Genomic DNA, 19,365 nt, shown 5'->3' with positions numbered 1-19,365 from the left:
GCAGGACTCCACCCTTTGCAGCCTTAAAATTGCAAAAGTAAAATACTTTGCTTTGAAGAAAGTCCCAGAGCAGAATGGTGATGGCCTGGAGAATTTTGTTCTTGGAACTGGATTCAGAGTGCTTGGCAATTCAGCCACTCTGCCCCTACAGGCATGAAAGACGGCTATTGCTCCAGCTAGAAGCAGACCCTGGCATTATTCACATGGCACTTGTTTTAGGTGCATGCAGAATGGAAGCATTGTGGGGTCAGGAAGACCTCCACCCAAATTTCAGAAGGCCTTGGAGGCCAGGCAGTGTGCCTCTGATAGGGAAGTGTGTAAAGCTGTGAGTGTGTAGCCAAAAGTGCAGTGGAGACCCCAGAAATTTGGAGAAGCTAGGAGCGTAGATCATTGGAGGAAAACTGCAAGGAGGGAGCAGAGTGGGCCCCAGAGAGAAGCCATGGAAACCACCAGAAGTACCATAGAGGTGAAGCCACTCAAGCCCTTTAGAGGTCACATCTTACCACAGATTGCCTCAGATGCTGCACAGGGAACTACAAGACTTAATGTTTGCCCTGCTGGATTTCAGATTGCTTTGGTACCATTCCTTTGTATTCTCCTATTTATACCTTTCGGAATCATAATGTTTACTTTGTGCCATGTGTATTGGAAGTGCTTAACTTTTTTTTCAGGAGCTCCTTACATATCTTAAAGAGTTGGCCTTAAATCTCAGGGGAGACTTTGAACTTGGACTTTTCAATAATGCTGAAAATGTTATGACTTTTGAAACTCTTGGAGAGTTTTACATGTCTTTCAAATGCCAAGCACATTTTACATAAAGGAATGTATATGAGTCTTTGGCGTGCCAGGAGTGGAATGTTAAGGCTTGTGTGTATACATCTCACCCACAAAGCCTCACACAGTCACTGGGGGGCAGGCTTTTCAGAGGCAGCTGAATCTAGAGTGTCTGATGCGGGGATTAAGGGTGAGTGATTATTAAATTATTCCACTGATTGGTTTGATATATTTCTGGAGAGGAGTAAGGGTATGAGTGTTACACTCACCCTAGGACAGGTAGCCTGCATACAATATAAGGAACTGAAAGAGTCTGGTCTCCTCCTTCTTGTTTTTACTATCTTCCGTCAGCATGAACTGTTGCTCTCTGCCATGTGCCACCTTGCCTTGGAGGCAGCCAATTATACACTGGAACCTGTATAAAATGTGAGCTAAATAAATCTTTTTCTCTTTAGTTTGGGCATCAGGTATTTTATCTCAGCAACGAGAAAATTACTAACATGTGTACTGAATTATACTTACATCCCTGGGGTAAAGCCTACTTGGTCATGATATATGATCTTTTTTTTTTTTTTTTTTGGTTTTGGTTTTTCTCCGGTACCAGGAACCGAACTCACGACCTTGCGCTTGCCAGGCGGGCGCTTTGCCGCTGAGCTAAATCCCCAGCCCCGATATATGATCTTTTTGATGATTCATTACATTCTGCTTGACAGTATTTTGCTGAAGATTTTTGCACTATATTAATTAAAGATATTGGTCTGTAGTTGTCTTTTCTGGTTGGAACCTTCTCTGATTTTGGAATCAGGATAATGGTAGCTTCTAAGAGTGATATTGGAAGCACTCATTCCTTTTCAGTTTCACTGAAACTCTTGGGGAGTATTGGTGTTAGAACTTCCCTGGAGTCTTTGTAGAATTCAGCAGTGAATCTATCCCACCATGGGTTTCCTTAGTTCATAGAAATGCAAACTAGAACAGCACCAAGATTCCATCTTACCCCAGAAAAAAATGACCTTCATCAAGAAATCAAATAATATTAAATGCTGGAGAAGCTGTAGACAAACACTTTTATACTGATGGTGTAACTAGTACAACCGCTATGGAAATCAGTATAGAGATTTCTCTAAAATTAAAACTATAAATTCTATTCGACCCAGCTATTTTCCTTCTAGATATCTTCCCCAAAGTGTTAAAGACATCATATTACAGAGATATATGCATATTCATATTTATAACAGCACAACTCATAATAGCTAAATCTTAGAAGTAGACTTTATGTCAAACAACAGATGAATGGATAAAAAAAATTGTGGTATTTATACACAATGGAGTATTTGTATGCCATAAAGAGAAATAAGTCATTTTTGGAAAATTGATGCACCTTGAGACTATAATGGTAAATGAAATAAGTCAGACACACAAGCTTAAATATTGCATAGTTTCACTTCTAAGAGAAAACCAAAGTATGAATAAAGAGCTAAATAAAAGGTAGACAACAGGAGGTAGGGAGATAGATCTTTTTTAAATGAGAAGGTTTTTAGAGAGTAAAAGTTTAAGGAGGGAGAGGATTAAAAAGGGATCAAGAAGGGAATTAACATGTTTTGTGTACATAACACAAGGTATGTGAATATGTGTTGCAGCTATGTACAATGAAAAGGAAGGGACTCAAGAGACGTATGGAAGAGAGAGGAAAGGAAGTGAAAGAGGATACAAAAGGAAATAGGCAAGATGTATTTTGTACATGTACGGATTCACCAAAAGGATGTTAAAAAGTACGTACACAAACAAACAGATATTAACAAAGCATATACTCAGAATTAGGTTCATATTGAAAAATACTATTTCATTTGCAGTCTCCTGAGTTCTTCCATTGCCATGTGTGAGACGTATTCTGTAAGTGTCCTTGTGTTATGGACTTCGGTTTAGCTTAGATGTTTACTGTGGAAAAGGAATGTGACATATAAAATGTGCACTTGCCAACATCTTTGCCTTCTGTGGGTCTTTAAACATTTTTGTTATTTCTTTCACTAAAAGTCAAGCTCTAATTCCTTATACTGTGAATCATGCAGACCTTAGTGACTTGGTTGACAATGCAATGGGGAAGATGTTACTGTCTTGTATACCTGCAGCTAGGTCCTAAAGGCTCTTGTAATTTCTGATTGACTCTAGAACTACTTAGGCTTCAATCTTTGGACTATCACGTTAGGAGCTCAACCCCCCTGCTGGATGGACCAGGTAGAGAGGACCGACAAAAAGGTCTCAGCTCAGCCTAGATTAACTCAAAAGCAAGAAGGTGACTTTATATTGACCATATTTAATTTTACAAGTTAAGATCATAATCAGAAAGTAAAACATAATCAGAAAATAAAACGTTCTTATGGAATATAGAATTATAAAGTAGTACCAGAATTTAGAGGTCTAATTTAGGATTTTAAAACAATGTTACTTACATCTTATTTGCTCTTCAAAAATGCATAGTCTGCTGGGCAATGAAATGTACCATATAGTTATACATTTGCCATGTACATATAATTTATATTTTTATACAGTATATACATAACTTTTAAAAATTTCTTTTTCTTTTATTTTTATTTATTTATTTATTTATTTTTCCCAGTACCAGGAATTGAACTCACGACCTTGCACTTGCCAGGCAGGTGCTGTGCCGCTGAGCTAAATCCCCAGCCCCTATTTTAAAGAGAATAATAAAAAAAGAAAAATAGCGAAATACCAATGACATAAACAAATATAAAACAAAGCAAAAACAATAAAAATGATACAAGATTTCAGAACAAAATGATAGAAATTAGCAGTGGTTGTTCTCTTACTTTTTTCTTTACTTATGTTCCCGCTGAGGTTAATTCATACTGACTTTGAAATCACCACATAGCCCAGATTGGCTTCAAACTCGTGGCAATGCTCCTGCCCCAGCCTCCTGAGTGGGAGGATTGCAGGCATGTACCACCATGCCTGGCTGAACACTGACGTTTTAAAATTTATCTTTAGTGTGATAATTTCTCTTTGCCTATATTTTAACATCATTTTTGCTTTATTTTCATTCTGCTTTTCTTTTCCTCCTTATTGGGAGCATATGAAGCAAATCATGGCACTGGAGGGAAAGGAAATAGAGTCCCCCTAGTTTTCTATTGGTTAAACCCTGCTCATGACACATATTCAGATATTATAGCTTATCCTTATCCTCCTAACATGCATTCGCCTGCTGCCAGCTTATTTCCCAGAGCGCCTCAGCCCTCCTTATCTCACTTGTAGACTTTGTATTCAGGCTCTGCTCTTTAACCTATCTTCAGTCAACTACACCTCTAATCATCAGAAAAGCAAGAGATTTAAGCTGGGTTCTTTTCAGTGCATAAGTAAATCATGTACACATGCAACCAGACATTCTACCCACAGGAAATATGAAAAGAACAAGTGCATACATACAGAAGATCAACGTACAATTTCTACAAGTTGCTCTTTTTATTTAACAATTTTCCAGACTGTAGTTTCCTCTAGCATTAAAATTTGGGTGTCCACCCACTTGGGTAGCCTTTATCTCATCCTTTTACACCCATCAAAATAGATAGTAGAGTGCTTCCAAGATAGTAGCTCCCTGCTACTTGCTTTATGAGGGGTGGATTAAGATTTATGATTGAGGATAAGATGATTCATTGAGAATTTCTGTGAAAAAAAGTCTTTACAAAAATATTTATGAGATTTCTGTTACAAAATCATGATTTATACAGTCAAAATGATACCATGATGTCATATATTATTAAGGCTAAATATTTCCCTGGAAAGGAGGTTATCCATGTGTATCTTAAATATATATAAAATCTGGCACCATAAAATTATCTGTAAGTCTCTTTCCCCAGGCTAATCCTGCTACACACTACTGTTTCTGTCACGATCCAGGCAAGTTCATTGATAGAAAATACTGTCTGGCAGAGTGTAGGTAGGGTTAAAAGGACAATAAGATTATCTGAAAGACATCACCGTGCCTAGAGTTAGAGGAACGAGGGGATGAATTTGAACACAAAAGTGCTTTGGAAGGTGAAGTAGTAGAAAGGTTGAAATTGAAGTTTTTAATAAAAGCTCAGCTCCTTTTTAGCAAAGCACGTGAATAAGTGTGTTAATATTTTAGACTTTCAAATGCTTATTTTCATTTCTACTATCTAAAATGAGTTGCAAGTTTCAGAAGATTTTATGCTATAACTAGCTTGACTAAATCTATTTTCTTTTTTGAGCTATATGACATAGCTAGATATAAGTCAGATATAGATTATTATTTAACTTATTATTATTTCATGTAACTCATAAGCATACACAAGCAAAATATGAATTCCTAAAAAAATTCTTTTTACCTTTTCTGGAAAACATAGGTAACGTTTTTAAAAATATTCAATTTTTGAAGCATGATACTGTTGTTATAATTTCCTCAGAACAGCAGAAGACAATAGCATATTTTTATTGACCTATCAAAAGGAATGTAATTTGTAGATCTTGTGTCTGTATTGATATATAAAGATCATTTGTGGGTAGGAAGGCAGGAATATTCATTCATCCCCTCGAGACAGAGGGCTTTCCCTATCACAAAGTACCTGTCCCTATCACACCTTTTCTTTTTTAGCTAACGGTGAGTGAATTCATGGAGAAATAATAAATACTTAGAAAAGGCCAAGTATAAAGAATACATTTCCTTGCATCTCAAAGTTCAAATATCTCCTTAACCATGATTTTTTGTTTGTTTGCTTTGATTTTTGGTATTGGGAATTGCACTCAGGTCCTTGTGCTTGCCAGGCAGGCACTTGTGCCACTGAGCTATATCCCCAGCCATACTTTTTTATATTGATTTGCCCTCAGGATTTAAAAAAAATGGATGCCTATAAATGTCTCGTGCAAATTTTGTACATTTATTGTACATTTTGTACATTTATACATTTTGTACATTTTATTGTACAAATTTTGTGCATTTATTGTACACTTATTTCATAGCTAGAAAAGAGAACATTCCCTTTTCTAGCTATGAAATAAATGTACAATATGTTCTGGAAAAATAGCATTGCTCCTGAAACCATCTAAGTTGACTTCACCTAATTTGACTCTCTTAAAGAAAATTTTAGTTACTAAACAGACTTTCTTAACAGAAAATTTGCAAGATAATTAATAGACAAATTTCACCCAATCTTAAAATTTATTTTTTAACTATTTCCATTTTTTATAACACACACAGCTTTAAACTCACCTTTTGCTCAATGTAATTATTTGGTGATTTATTCAATACAGCTACATTTTAGTATTTGACTACTTTGAAACTCATTCAGTTTGATACTGTACATATTTTGTTGCAAAAAATTTTGTGCCAGTATTCAGTTACTTAATATTTGTCACAAAAACTAGAACTTTATGCTGTAGATTGTTTTGCGACCTGCTACTTTTTCCAACCAAAACAATTTGTTTTATACTCACTGAATTTGGAACTTGTCACACCTTTCCAAATCAGTGAACAAAGAGTATTGAGGTATCACCATATTTCACACTGAAGACAGGGATATAATGGCCTTAATTAGCAAGTGGCTTTGAGCAGCTATAACATACCAACCACTGGACTGCTTATCAAGGAAAAGAAAACAATTCTGTCAGTCTAGAATTTAGCATAATTCTTCCAAAATGAAGTTGGGTTTATGTATGTAGTATCACTAGAATATTAAAATTTGCACGAGACATTTTCTTGCACATGTACATTCTTCTGCTAATTAAATATGGCTTGGAACAAAAATAAAACTTTTGATTCAGTATCCTTTCGTAAGAAACTTTCTTATATCAGCACCTTAACAGTCCTGAGCATCATGGGACTCAAATCATGTTTGATTTCTCATTCTGTCCTTTAACTTTGTCATTCAGTCCATCACTCCCTGTCACTTTGCCCTGTGGGGCATGGCTGAGGTACACTCATTATTCACACTGCCGCAGTCTTTATCTAGAATTCACTTACCTTGTGCCAGGGTCTCTTAGGACAGCCTTCAAGGTAGAGCCCTGTCTTTACCCTCTCTCCTATCCAATTTATGGAACCCTCAGCAGCTAGTACCATTTCCCTCAGAGCAACATGACCTTCTTTCTCATTATCTCAAAGTAGTTGCATATCTGGTCTCCTCAAGTCTTATCTTCTGATCTTCGCCTTCGAGGTTCTTGACCTTTAAGTCCACTATTCCCTTTTTCACATTTACTTATACAGTCAGCTCTTTTGGAGAGGCTGATGTGCCAGCATCTCATCATCTACCCTGCTTAGTACAGCATCTAGCTGTTCTTTAGAAATTGCTTTCCATTCAACTGTATTATCGCATATCATCTCTTTTTTGTCCTGCAAAAATTTTCCGTAAGCTTAATTTCTTCATGCTGTCCTATCCAAAAATTTTGTGCAACTTAATACTTCATTTTTGTTCAAATTATTTATATGTCCCTTAAGAGTTAACTACTAAAATTATTTTGCAAATACTGAAGGAACATATCAGTGAATGGTAGCATTATCAGCAAGGAAAATATAATCAGACTGATTGCATTCTAAACCACTACTCACAATTGAACCACAAAATTATTTTTAAGCCCCCAATCTACCTCTAACCTGGGTCCATACCCTAATAGCACTTGAATAGTTAATTTTATATTTCTCCTCCTATCCATTATTTATAAAACTTCGATTTTAGGGCTTCACATCTAATATATCATTTGAAGTTATTCATATATCTAGATAGGTGTGGTATTTGTTGAGCTTCTTTGGTTACAAACTTCCAGACATGAAGTTTATATTACAGATAAGCACATGAAATTAAATAGCATCTTTCAAGGTAATCATTCTGTAGTAGCATTTTTCAGAAATACTACAAGTACAAAACGTTGTGTAGAAAATCTTAGGCCTAAATTTATTTATATATATCATCTGTATATATCTATATCTATCTACATCTATATCGATCTATCTATCATCTATCTATCTATCTATCTATCTATCTACCTATTTATCTATCTACATAGTTTTTATGGGACAGGGTCTCACTATGCAGCCCAGGTTGTCCCCAAACTCACAAGCCTCCTTCCTCAGCCTCCTTAGTGGTGGAATCACAGGCATGTACCACCACGCCCAACTATATGTTATTTTTTAAGTGTTGGCTAGAACTCAAATTTGCTAATACTGGCATGACTCAGGTGAGCTATTAAAGGTAGATCTCCTGTAAGGTGGAGTGTCTCTCTTAGCAACCCGTCATCTCTTCACCTCAGCCTCCTATCTTAGATTTGTAAGGCAACTTAGAAATTGAATAAATCTCTTTCATATTCTGTGCAGTGTAAGATGTTCTTGTAGTCTGAAACAAAACTTGAGAAACGTTCTTCCTGATGAATTGCATGTTCCTGGAGAATTGGCTATGAGCAGCTGAGCAGATGTTTCAAATAATACTGATGCCAGTGATAAGAACAATAACTGCAATTTATAACTCACTTTCTGTACATGGCTGGGCTCCCGTATACAGTGTATAATGAAAGTTTCTGGCTTTGCACTATGTACTTTCCTCAGATTACAACATTTAATCCTTATAAAAGTCCTAATGAGACCATTTAATCGGCAACAAAACTCAAGTGTAGAGAGGTTAAATAACACAAAAGATTACAGTGTAAGTGCTAAGTGCTAAAACTAACTTGATCCGATTCTAAATCCTGGTTCATAAAAGGTACACTAGAAAGCCAAAATATTGGACTTCTCTGGACACAATGATTTATGGGATGACTAGAGAAAATTATTAGAATTTATTGCTACTGGAAAGTCTAAGCACTTGATGATAATATCTGAATAGCATAGTAATAAATATTCAACTTGGAAGTGTTACAGGAAAAAATTACCACCAATCTAGATTTATAGATTTTAGTTGGATGTATTTACATTCCTAGAGTCAGGCTGCAGTTCAGACCAAAAATGGTTCCGCAAGTCCTGCCCTCATGAAATGGGCATACTGTATGTATAGCCAGAGAAAATGAAAGTGAAATTCACAGTTCTTTTGGTTACGGTTTTCATTTGTATTATTTGAACATGGTTTGAACAGTTCCTGTTTGTGATGAAATTCAGCCACTTGTTTATTTTGTTTCGTTTGTTTGTCTTTTTGAAACAGGGTCTCGCTATGCAGTTCAGGATGGCCTTGAGCTCATTTTGTAGCCCAGGCTTTTCTCAGACTCAGCCTCACAAGTGCTGGGATTACAGGCATGCACCACCATGCCAGGTTATGAGCTACTTGTTATAAGAGTAGTTTACAGTATGTTTATACATCAAGCTAGGTTATGGTTTACGATGCACAGAGAAACCATTAGACAAAAATTAAAACTTATATGGAGGGGGCCTTAAGCCAGATTTAATCTAACAAGGAATAATTACAGTTTGAGACAAGCAGAAGACAGCAGGAGAAAAAAAAAACTAAATAGATGAATTAATATGTTATCTTTTTAGGATTAAACTGTCTTTTATGTTGATAAATTTATGCAATAGAAACTACAAAATATATGGAGTTCCTATAATACACTCAAAGAATGTTATCTGAGTCACGAGAATAAACACATTCATTGCCTCTTTGAAACAGTGAATTTATTTCAATCATGTAGGCAATTCCTAGGCACATTCTGCAAAAGATTGACTGATAATGACTGATACCTAGAAGTGTAAATGAGAATGTAAGAAACTTTTATAGCCATGAGTATTTTACTAAATAATTGCTGCTAAAAATAGTGATTTAATAATCTATGTTCTGAATTATATGGATGGATGTAATTTTGAAACTTTTATGAAAATGATCATATTTAATAAGCATCTCATAACAATGACTGAGAGGAGGTGAAGGAAAAGAAGCAACAATATTTACCCCAGTGTTACTTTTTATATCCTGTAATGAGAAATGAAAGTAACCATTAAATTTAATTATCAGTCATTCTAATGTATTCTATCAGAGGCTATTATTATGTGACCTGTGTACACGTAGAGAGCAACCCTTAAACACTTTTCATTCTGCTTTGACAAAGTTTTAAAAGGACTCAAATCCCAAATGCACAGAATCAGCAATTTTGTATTCTTTAATTCTGAAGATTAAAGGTGATGTAAGAGAAAATTATTTGCAAGCTTGAAATTGATAATCCTTCTTTTGTTCCATCTTTATAAATAATCATTCACATGAGGGCATAACAGTCATAGCCATTCAAATACTATCTCATTTATCACAAAAACTGGAGTTGGTTTTACATCCTTTAGTTGGGCACTGTTTATATTTCTCTGTGCCCAAATAAGAGTTTTCAAGTCATAATTTATAACCCTCTTTAAATATTCCTTGATAAAATAAGCACATTCGTTGTAATAAAAATCCGTCCTGTGCATTTCACAAAGTAAGGAAGTGACTTTTGAAAGAGCTTCCCATAGTTAAAGCTCCAGTCATTTGTGCAAGAAAAAAATATACAGTAGTATTAGATTATAATGCATAATATGAAATAAATACCATGAGTTCATGCTGAGATAAATACACTGTCAAATAAATTAGTAAAGGAGAGACAACGGACAAATCTCCAGTGCACAGTGATTCTAAATACATTTGGTAGATGGTCCGTTTAACAATACTTTGACCAGATGTCAAGGTCAACACTGAGAGTCATAAATCATATTGATAGTGCATGTACCCTTGGCAGAATGTAATGAAAGTGGCACTTTACCTGTGATCTTCTTCCCCAAAACTCATAGCCCCAGTCTAATAATGAGAAAAATGTTAGATAAATTCCACTAAGGGGGCTTGTGTAACATATGATCCAATGCGCCTCAAAAAAGTCAAGATCATTAGAATCAATGAAAGTTTGAGAAATTATGACAATCAAGAAAAGCACAAACAACTAAATGTGCTGGTGTATCTTTGATTGAATTCTGGATTTGCAAAAGGAAATCCGAATAAATGATGAACTTTACTTAATAACATTGGTTATTAGTTAATAATATTGGTTCATTAGTGGCAATAAATGTGCCATATTTTTGTAAACTGCTGCTAATAAGGGGTACTATGCCATGCATGAGAGTGTATGGAAACCTCCTATGTGACCCATTATTCTGTAAATATTAAAGCAGCCTAAAGAGTAAAGTAAAAATATTTTACTTCATGAAGTGATGTTGATTTTAATTCAAATTTTATTTGCTTGATGAGCTTACATTTCTATCACTAAAAGAAGAAAAACATTTTTAACCAATGTGAAATTTATGTACTTAAGTGAAAACATCAGACTTTGAAGAGACCTTGTATACCTTTCATGTAAACCAACACTTCTTAACGTGGTTACAGTATTAAAGGCTCTCACTAGATTCTTAAAAGATTGTGTTTAGCCATAGACTCAGTTATTTCACCAGCCACTACTTCTAACTTTTGCTTTCATATTTTTCTTAAATGAGTTATTAGCTATCTTATACTTGAATAAAAACACAGTCCATAGAGTTTGTGATTATTCCAGTCATTATAAATTTGCATGGAAGTAGTGTATCTGTCAGACATCAAAATCATTTCATTTTAGAAATAAGATCTGATCAAAACATAGTGTTTAAATTAAAAAAATTACAGCAAAAGACAAATTGTCATTAATTCCCTTCAAAATACCGCCCCCCCCAGCTTCAAAACACTTACTGCATCATTTTTGCTACTTTCTGAAGCAATTCTGAGAGTCTTCTTTTTGGCTTTACAAGATGTGATCAAAAATACAGTGATCATGGTGCCAAGTGCATCTAATGGGAAGGCGAGCTCGTGAAAACATTACAGAATCTCCTCTTACGTCTTCCTTCCTGAAGCCCATGCCATGCAATTTCTGGTTCCATCTGTAGTCAAATGGCCATGGAAGTTTCTTTTCACCTATTCGAGTCATCAAGGCAGCCACGATAGCACCGCTGAAGACATTCACCAAACAGGACTTCCAGAATGGCTTCAGAATGAGAGGGTAAGAGGTATTTTGAGGGAAGTTAATGGTAATGTGTCTTTGGTTGTAGGAAAATATTTTGAATTAAATATTCACTGTGTTTGTCAATGACATTGCATTGTATGTGTTAAAGTACCAAAGTTTATATATTCAGTTTCATCACAGTGATGTGTCTGTAAATATTCAGATAAATTTAGCCACAGTCTGCCACAAGACTATGACACAGACCCAAAGGCACATGTGTTCTTATGACTTCCACATATCTGTATCTGTTTATTCCTTGAGAAAAAGTACAACATTTAGCCTTATATCCCTGAAGTGCCCCCTTTGTGTTCACAAGACTCTTGCTAAATCAAAGGGACACTATAATCAGACAGGGACAAGAATGTCTTGGTTAGAATTATATGAGGATGGTGAGAACTAGGGAAACAAGTGCTATCTATAAAAGCTATCTTTTTGTTTATATGCTAACTCAGCTGTCCCTTTGAATGTTACTCATTCAATAGAAAAAAGCAATTTAATAATGTCATTGCTATGTAGTTTAATCTATAAAAGCCCTCTGTAATAACAAAGTGTGGAAGAGGCTCTTATGAAGTGCTGCAGTCCTGCTGGCTACTACTGGTTACTCTGAATTCTCTCAGGCCATTTCCTTTTCTCACTTGGTGCCCACCAAACATTCTGACATTTCCTGTCCAGCTGTCTATCCATGGATCCTGGCAATTTTCTGTAAAACTTGTCACCTTTTGACAATCAATTGGTCTAGCGTGCCACCAATAGACATTCCAATCATCCCTGGAAACTTGTTCATCTACCCACTGCCATTGAACTCTATCTTTATCTACCAGTGAAGTTTAATCAACCCTCTTCTTTCCTGTTTGTACTTGTAGTACTCAACTTTCCCATTGCTGGGCACAAATACTGAACACCTACAAATTAAGGGAGAAAAATGGTTTACTTTGGCTGATGGTTTCAGAGGACTCATTCCATGGTTAGGTGGTCCCAAGGGAGGGACATCATGGCTGAGGAGCATGGAGGAGAAATGCAGCTTAGTTCATGTTGGCTAGGAAACAAAGAAAGAGAAAAGTCAGAGGGAAAGGGACCAGAGACTGACCACAAGGTCTCATTTCTATGACCCACCTGTCCACACCCATAAATGTGCTTTACTTGTCCCTTGGGCAGATCTCATATCAATCAAGCTGACAATGAACTTTAACCATCACAATACCTTAATAAAACTTACCTTTCACAAGCTACATTAGGGAATTTTCTTCAGTCTTTTGGCAAGCTATTTCACTATTCAAGAGTACCTCAGTTGTTGATGAGACATTACATATGTTATGATATAAACAATATACTCTATCTTTGCAACATAGCTGGCATCGTTTCTTTGGCTCTGTTGGTCCATGTGACTCAGCCCCATCCTCTGTCTCCCTATGATTGTTAGGCATGGGAGACACACAAGGAGATCACTGGACCTCTGGAACACAAAATGCTATGTCTTCTCATTTTACCCAAGGTGCTTCATCAGAACATGGCAGAAAATGTTCATGCCAAAATCTGACAAAGGAAAGGAACAGTATTTGTGGCCATGACAACTTACACTTCAAAAAAGAATGGGAAAATGTGGGTGAGTAGGAACATCAGAATGCATATTATAACCGTTGTAACAAATTTGAACAAGAAAAGAAAGCACAGCTTTCATTGCCAGCAGAAATGGAGAACATAAAGCATTTCAGAAAAAAACCTAAATTTGTACCTGGTACTGTTGAAGACCCATGTGTTTTTGTTGGTTAATATTCACATCAAGTTTTGAAACTGCCTTTTCTTTCACAGGAAATCTGGGAAATCTAAGAATGAGATCAACCCATGTTTCAGTTCATCACTTGAAAAATATTAAATATAAAATTGGATTAAATTTTGAAGTATCCATTTTGGTAGACAATAAATTTAAAGGTGAAGAGTAAATTCCTAAATGTGATCAGTTTGGTTCTTTCATGAAAGGTTTATTCTGTAATCAACAAATTCATCTTCCCAATACCAAGATAAACAATTTTCATGAATATGGGAAGTTATTTACCCATCCATTATTGTCCAAATCAAAATCTAGATATAAGAATCTATAGTTGTGAAGAATGTGGTAAAAACTTTTAAAAGTTCTTCAAATATTACTAGACACGAGAACATTCATAATGGAGAGAAGCCTTACAAATGTAATTAATGTGGCAAAGCCTTTAATATGTGCTCAAACCTCTCTTTATATCAGAGTTCATGGTAGAGAGAACACATACAAATGTGAAGAAGGTGGTAGAACCTTTGGTACTTAGACTACCCTTTCTATACACCATAGAATTCATGAAAAGCTTTACACATACAAAGAATGTGGGAAAGCCTTTAGTTATTCTTCTGTCCTTTGTCAACATGAGAGAATCCATAGTGGAGAGAAACCCTACAAATGTAAGCAATGTGGCAAAGACTTCAGACAGTATAAAGCTTACTCCACATCATAGGATTCTTAGGGAAGAGAAGCCCTACAAATGCAAGCAATCCTTTATTCGGTGCTCACATCTCACTTTATTCAGTGCTCACATCTCACTCAGCACAAGAGAATGCGTACATGATAGAATCTTTTCAAATGAAAACAATGAGGCATAACCTTTAACTTTCCTACTGTCCTTAGTAAATACTTGAGAATTCACAATGGAGGGAAACCATACCAATGTAAGGAATGTGGTAGCATTTCAAATGGCTCAACTTACTCAACAACAGAGAATGCATAACAATGGAGGGAACACTTTACAATGGAAAGAACACTTAATCTACATTACAGAAATTATACTGGATAAGAGCCCTATAGCTGTGAAGAATTTCTCAAAATCATTAGTAGTTGTAACACTGCAAATATAAAGAATATGGTAAGACCTTTAATGGAGGTTTAGTCCTAATTTACCATGAACCCAGGGGCATTAAACTTCAAACAGTTTGGACAATGTTAAAAAAAGAACAATATAGTGAATGTTAATCTTTTAAAAAGTTTATTCCGGTAAATGGCAAATCTTTGCTAATCCTCCTCAAAATTCTCTCTCTTTGGTCCACTTCTTCCATTGTTCTTGACACTTCCAGAAGCAGTTCTGAAAGTTTTCTTTCATGAGTGTATTTAGCTGTGTTATTGGCAGCTTCAGTGTCAGAATCAATTAAAAATGTACTTTTCATCATCATTTTGACTGTGGAAAAGACACAGAAGTCTCAAAATATGAGGTTTGGTGAAGAAGGTAAATTAGGAAGATGATAATTATCAGGGCTGTGGCCTAGAACCACCAATCTCCTGCTCAGGGTTACACTGACAGAATAAAACACAAACAAGGCATGTATTAGTTACAAAGAGCAGCAGAAAGGTCAAAGCCCAATAAGGACTAAGATAACAAGGCAAGGTGTCCTTAGCCCTTATTAGGTACTCAGCATGACTGGAGGGTGTTCTAGTGGGCTACAGGAAGAGGAGAGGGTGAACTGATGATGTACTCAAGGTTCATCAATTGAGGAACAATGCATTTTCGGAAAAAGACACAGGAGCAGATCATGGTTAACTAGTCACCGATTGTCTGCTGACTGTGACGACTGGCTAGAAGGAATCTGCACAAGTCAAGTCCCCAGCTGCCATGTTGTTTTGCTCTGCAGTGCCAGAACTTCACAAACTCTTTGCCAGTCTCAGCTCTGGCCATTGGCTTAAAGATTAGCCTGTTTTAAGCCAGCCATGGGTCTAGCCACAAGTCATGTAGGCCTAGATTCTCAATTTATTTTTGTACCAATTTATTAATATTAATTATAGCCTGGTCTGTACTGCATCAAGCAGGTCCTCAGCAATAATATTTTTATTTCACAGAAATTGCAGTAAACAGTTGATCAACAAGGATGATCATAAAATATGGTGAATATTAAAATTTAAAAATTGATTACTGTACAAGACAGATTGCCATTAATACCCCTCAAAATTCTCAAAATACTCCCATTCACTTCAAACATACCTGGACCATAGCAAGTATGTCATTTTTTGTAGTAAGATTTATAAAAATATAAACATTCACCATATCTTTTGATCACCCCCTGTATAACTCGAGCTAACTGTATTACAGTTTGTTTTTTCCACATGAAAATTACTATGTTATTATTTATTTGCCACAACATGCTCTCATAAAAGTTCCCGGGAGCTGCATTATTTGTGTGTTAAATGCATTTTTGTGTTTTTTCTTTTTGCCACATTGAGAACAAGAAATTAAACTGTGATGCTACAGATTTTCCTTTAGCTGCTAGAGCACTAACTTGATACTCAATAAAGATATACTTCTTTCATGAATTTAGTTCTTTCACATCTACTGTTTTCTTACAAATGTAGTGCAGTAGGGCTACATTAAGTTCATTGATTATATTTTGTAGAAAACAATTGAAATCATTTCTGTGTAATTTCAGAACTGAGCAGAGGTGTAATATTTTTTGCCATAGCTTAATTATAATTCCATGAAAACAAATGAAAATAGAATGACTGACTATCTTATTTTGGCAGATACAAGCTAGCTATATTAGACAAACATAATTACCTGTAGGTATGCAACATGCTTTTATGTGTTAGACATTCTTTTAAAAATCAGTTTATATTGAAAATAATTATATAAATTTTCAAATTATTTGTATAACATGCTTATTTTTACTTATTGAATAGCTTAATATCTTCTTGCATGTAACCAGATTGCATAATTAGTATTTTATTGTTCAAGATAAGATTCTTGTCATTTTGATAAAATTAAGGCTCTTTAAAATTGAAAATACTTGCTACAAATCTAATATGAATATATTGTTATGGTTATAGGCTTATAAATTTTAGAACTGTATGTGACATTTAAAATGGATACCTGGATAGCATTAAAAGGCTAAGAGGACTCTGTGACTTCTTCCTGAAGGGTCTCCTCTACTCAGTGACCTTTTCATTAGTGAACATGAACACTTTTTAATGATGTGCCCATTCTAAGTGGCTGCATTATGTAGCTCTGTAATAATAAATTGGTGTAAAAATATAGAAAGTTCAGCACATCCTTGATGGAAAGGGATACTGTATCCTAATATTTGATATCCTTTACTTAGTGTACTTTTTCCTTTTTGAAAATTAATATTGTTGCATTTTAGATATATATAATGATCACATTCATCACAGGGAATTTTACCTTTACATAATACATCTTGATTCTTTACATAATATATCTTGATTCTCCTTACATAATATATCTTTATTTTTCTTGATTCCTTTTTTGATTTATTTCACTTAAGAGTATGGTTTCAAAGTACATCAATTTACCTACTAATGTCTAAATTTATCCTTGTTTATGATAAAATACTACCCCATGGTATAGAAAAACCATATTCTTTTATCCATTCATCAGTTGATGGGCACATTAGTTGTTTCCAAGATTTAGCTATTACAAAGTTTAGCTATTACAATAGCTATTTATGGGGCTGGGGATTTAGCTCAGCAGCAAAGCGCCTGCCCGGCAAGCACAAGGTCATGAGTTCGGTTCCCGGTACGGGAGAAAAACCAAAAAAAATAGCTATTTACTCTTGTAATTTGCATTGTAATATAAATTGTGATTTGTGTTACAATACAAATGGTAATTTTTGTTGTAATATAAATTGTAATTTATATTGTAATAGCTATTTAGCTATTATTTATTTTGTAATAGCTATTTAGTTTTCTATCTTATTAGAATACAGTGTCTCAAAGTAAGTATTAATGATCTATTGGATTTCTTCAGTGTCTGTTGTGACATTAGATTTTCCTTTCCTAACTGTATGGATTTGAGTCTTTTCTTTCCCTTTTACAATTTCTTTTAGAATTAAATATGCTTCTTAGATGAGTATATTATTGGATCTTGTTGCTTGATCCATTCTATCAGCCTGTTTCTTTTGATTGGTGAATTGAGACCATTTAGATTTATGGTTGTAACTGATATGTGTTGACTTATCCTTGTCATTAACTTCTTGCTGATGATTACATGTCTTTCCACTTTATTTAACTGTTAGCCTTGCCTAGTGGGTTAATTCTGTTGGGGTTCATAGAGTTGAAATCTTCATTACCTCTTTCTACAATATCTTTCTGAACATTTTGGAGAGCTGGTTTGTGTCCATGAATTTCTTCAGGTGTTCTTAGTGATAGAAGTGTCTTATTACTCCAACAATTTTGGAAGATAGTTTTGCATGTTACATCACTCTGGGCTGGAAATTGTTTTATTTTAGGGCTTGAAATACCTCACCCAGACTTCTGCCTGACTTAAGGATTTGTACTGAGAAGTCTACTCTGATTCTAATGTGTGTTCCTTTACCAATAATTTGTTTCTTTTTTTCTAACAGCTTTTAATAGTCTGCTCTTGTTTGAATATTTGGAATCTCGCCTATTATATGCCTTGGTGTAATTTTTTTTTTTTTGATCATGGCAAATTGCTCCATATGGCTCACTTATGCACAAGCCAAATTCCTTTGTCATGCTTGAGAGGTTTTCTGACATTACTTCTGTGAACAGGAATTTCATGTCATTTGTGTTATATCCTGCTTTTTCATTGACTCTCATCTATATTATGTTATTCTTCCTTTGCATCATCTAGCAACTGTTGGATTGATTTTTTCTGTTCTTCTGCTATTTTTCAGAAATATTCCCTTACATGATTGCTAACCAAAAACCTGCCTTCTAGATCTGATATTCTGTCCTTACACTGGTTTGTTCTGCGGCATATATTTTTAAGAGCTAGGTTTTGAGGGTTGCATCTTGCTTCTATATCTTTTTATTTTGTATTTAGGTATTTAGTTGAATTTCTGCTTTGATGAATGTAAATTCTTCTGATAGGGTGCTTTATTGCTAGTATTATATTCCTTTAGGAAATGACTGCTTTTCAGAGATGCCTTAGGCTTTTGGCTTTTGAATATGTTGCAAAATCCTACCTCTTCCATTTATTTGGGATGAAAATTTGCTGTCCATTTTTCCTAGCACCTGGGTCTTTAGTATGGTAGAATTGTTCATGACACTCAGGCAATCTAAGTCTTGGTATACAAGGATGAATACCTGATTAGAAAAGCTGCATTACTTTGGCTAAAGTAGTATAATTAGTGATAACAAGAGCATGAAGCACAGCCTAGAAAAGTAGAAACTATGGTAAAAATTAATTTGCCACCTTTAACAATATGAACAAGATTTGTAGTTATGCAACAAAATCTAAAATATGCCAAAAACTTATGTAACAGTAAGTATCCCTTCAAATGGTGATTTTACCCTCAAGGGAGAAAATTTAAAAGGAATCAGAGGAAAAATTGAAAATAGAAGAAGTGAAAGTCATTAGAGGCAAGGTTGAAAATAAAAGCATTACACGAGTTTGAGAAACTGCTGAAGATAGCAAGGAAAGAAGGAAGAAACAGAAACAAGAACAGAACAGAACAATAACAAAAAACTGGAAAGAACGTTCATACACCTATAAAAGCAAGAACAATCATGAAAATGAAAAGAAAAGCAAATAAGGGAAGAAAAAAAAAGTCTACATCAGGGTATATCTCTATTGTCACTTGTAGACAAAGGGGGGAAGACAGAGCCTAGATCCATGC

General features: G+C 35.1%; 1 pseudogene; it reads left to right on the top strand.

Annotated features, from left to right (window-relative positions):
- LOC102006218 overlaps nt 1–19,365 on the top strand; it is a 114,564-nt pseudogene that overhangs the window by 72,612 nt on the left and 22,587 nt on the right.

Source organism: Chinchilla lanigera, unplaced genomic scaffold (assembly GCF_000276665.1).
Source record: "Chinchilla lanigera isolate Chin_1 unplaced genomic scaffold, ChiLan1.0 scaffold00057, whole genome shotgun sequence".
Taxonomy (NCBI): domain Eukaryota; kingdom Metazoa; phylum Chordata; class Mammalia; order Rodentia; family Chinchillidae; genus Chinchilla; species Chinchilla lanigera.
This window is presented reverse-complemented; position numbering and strand designations above follow the sequence as displayed.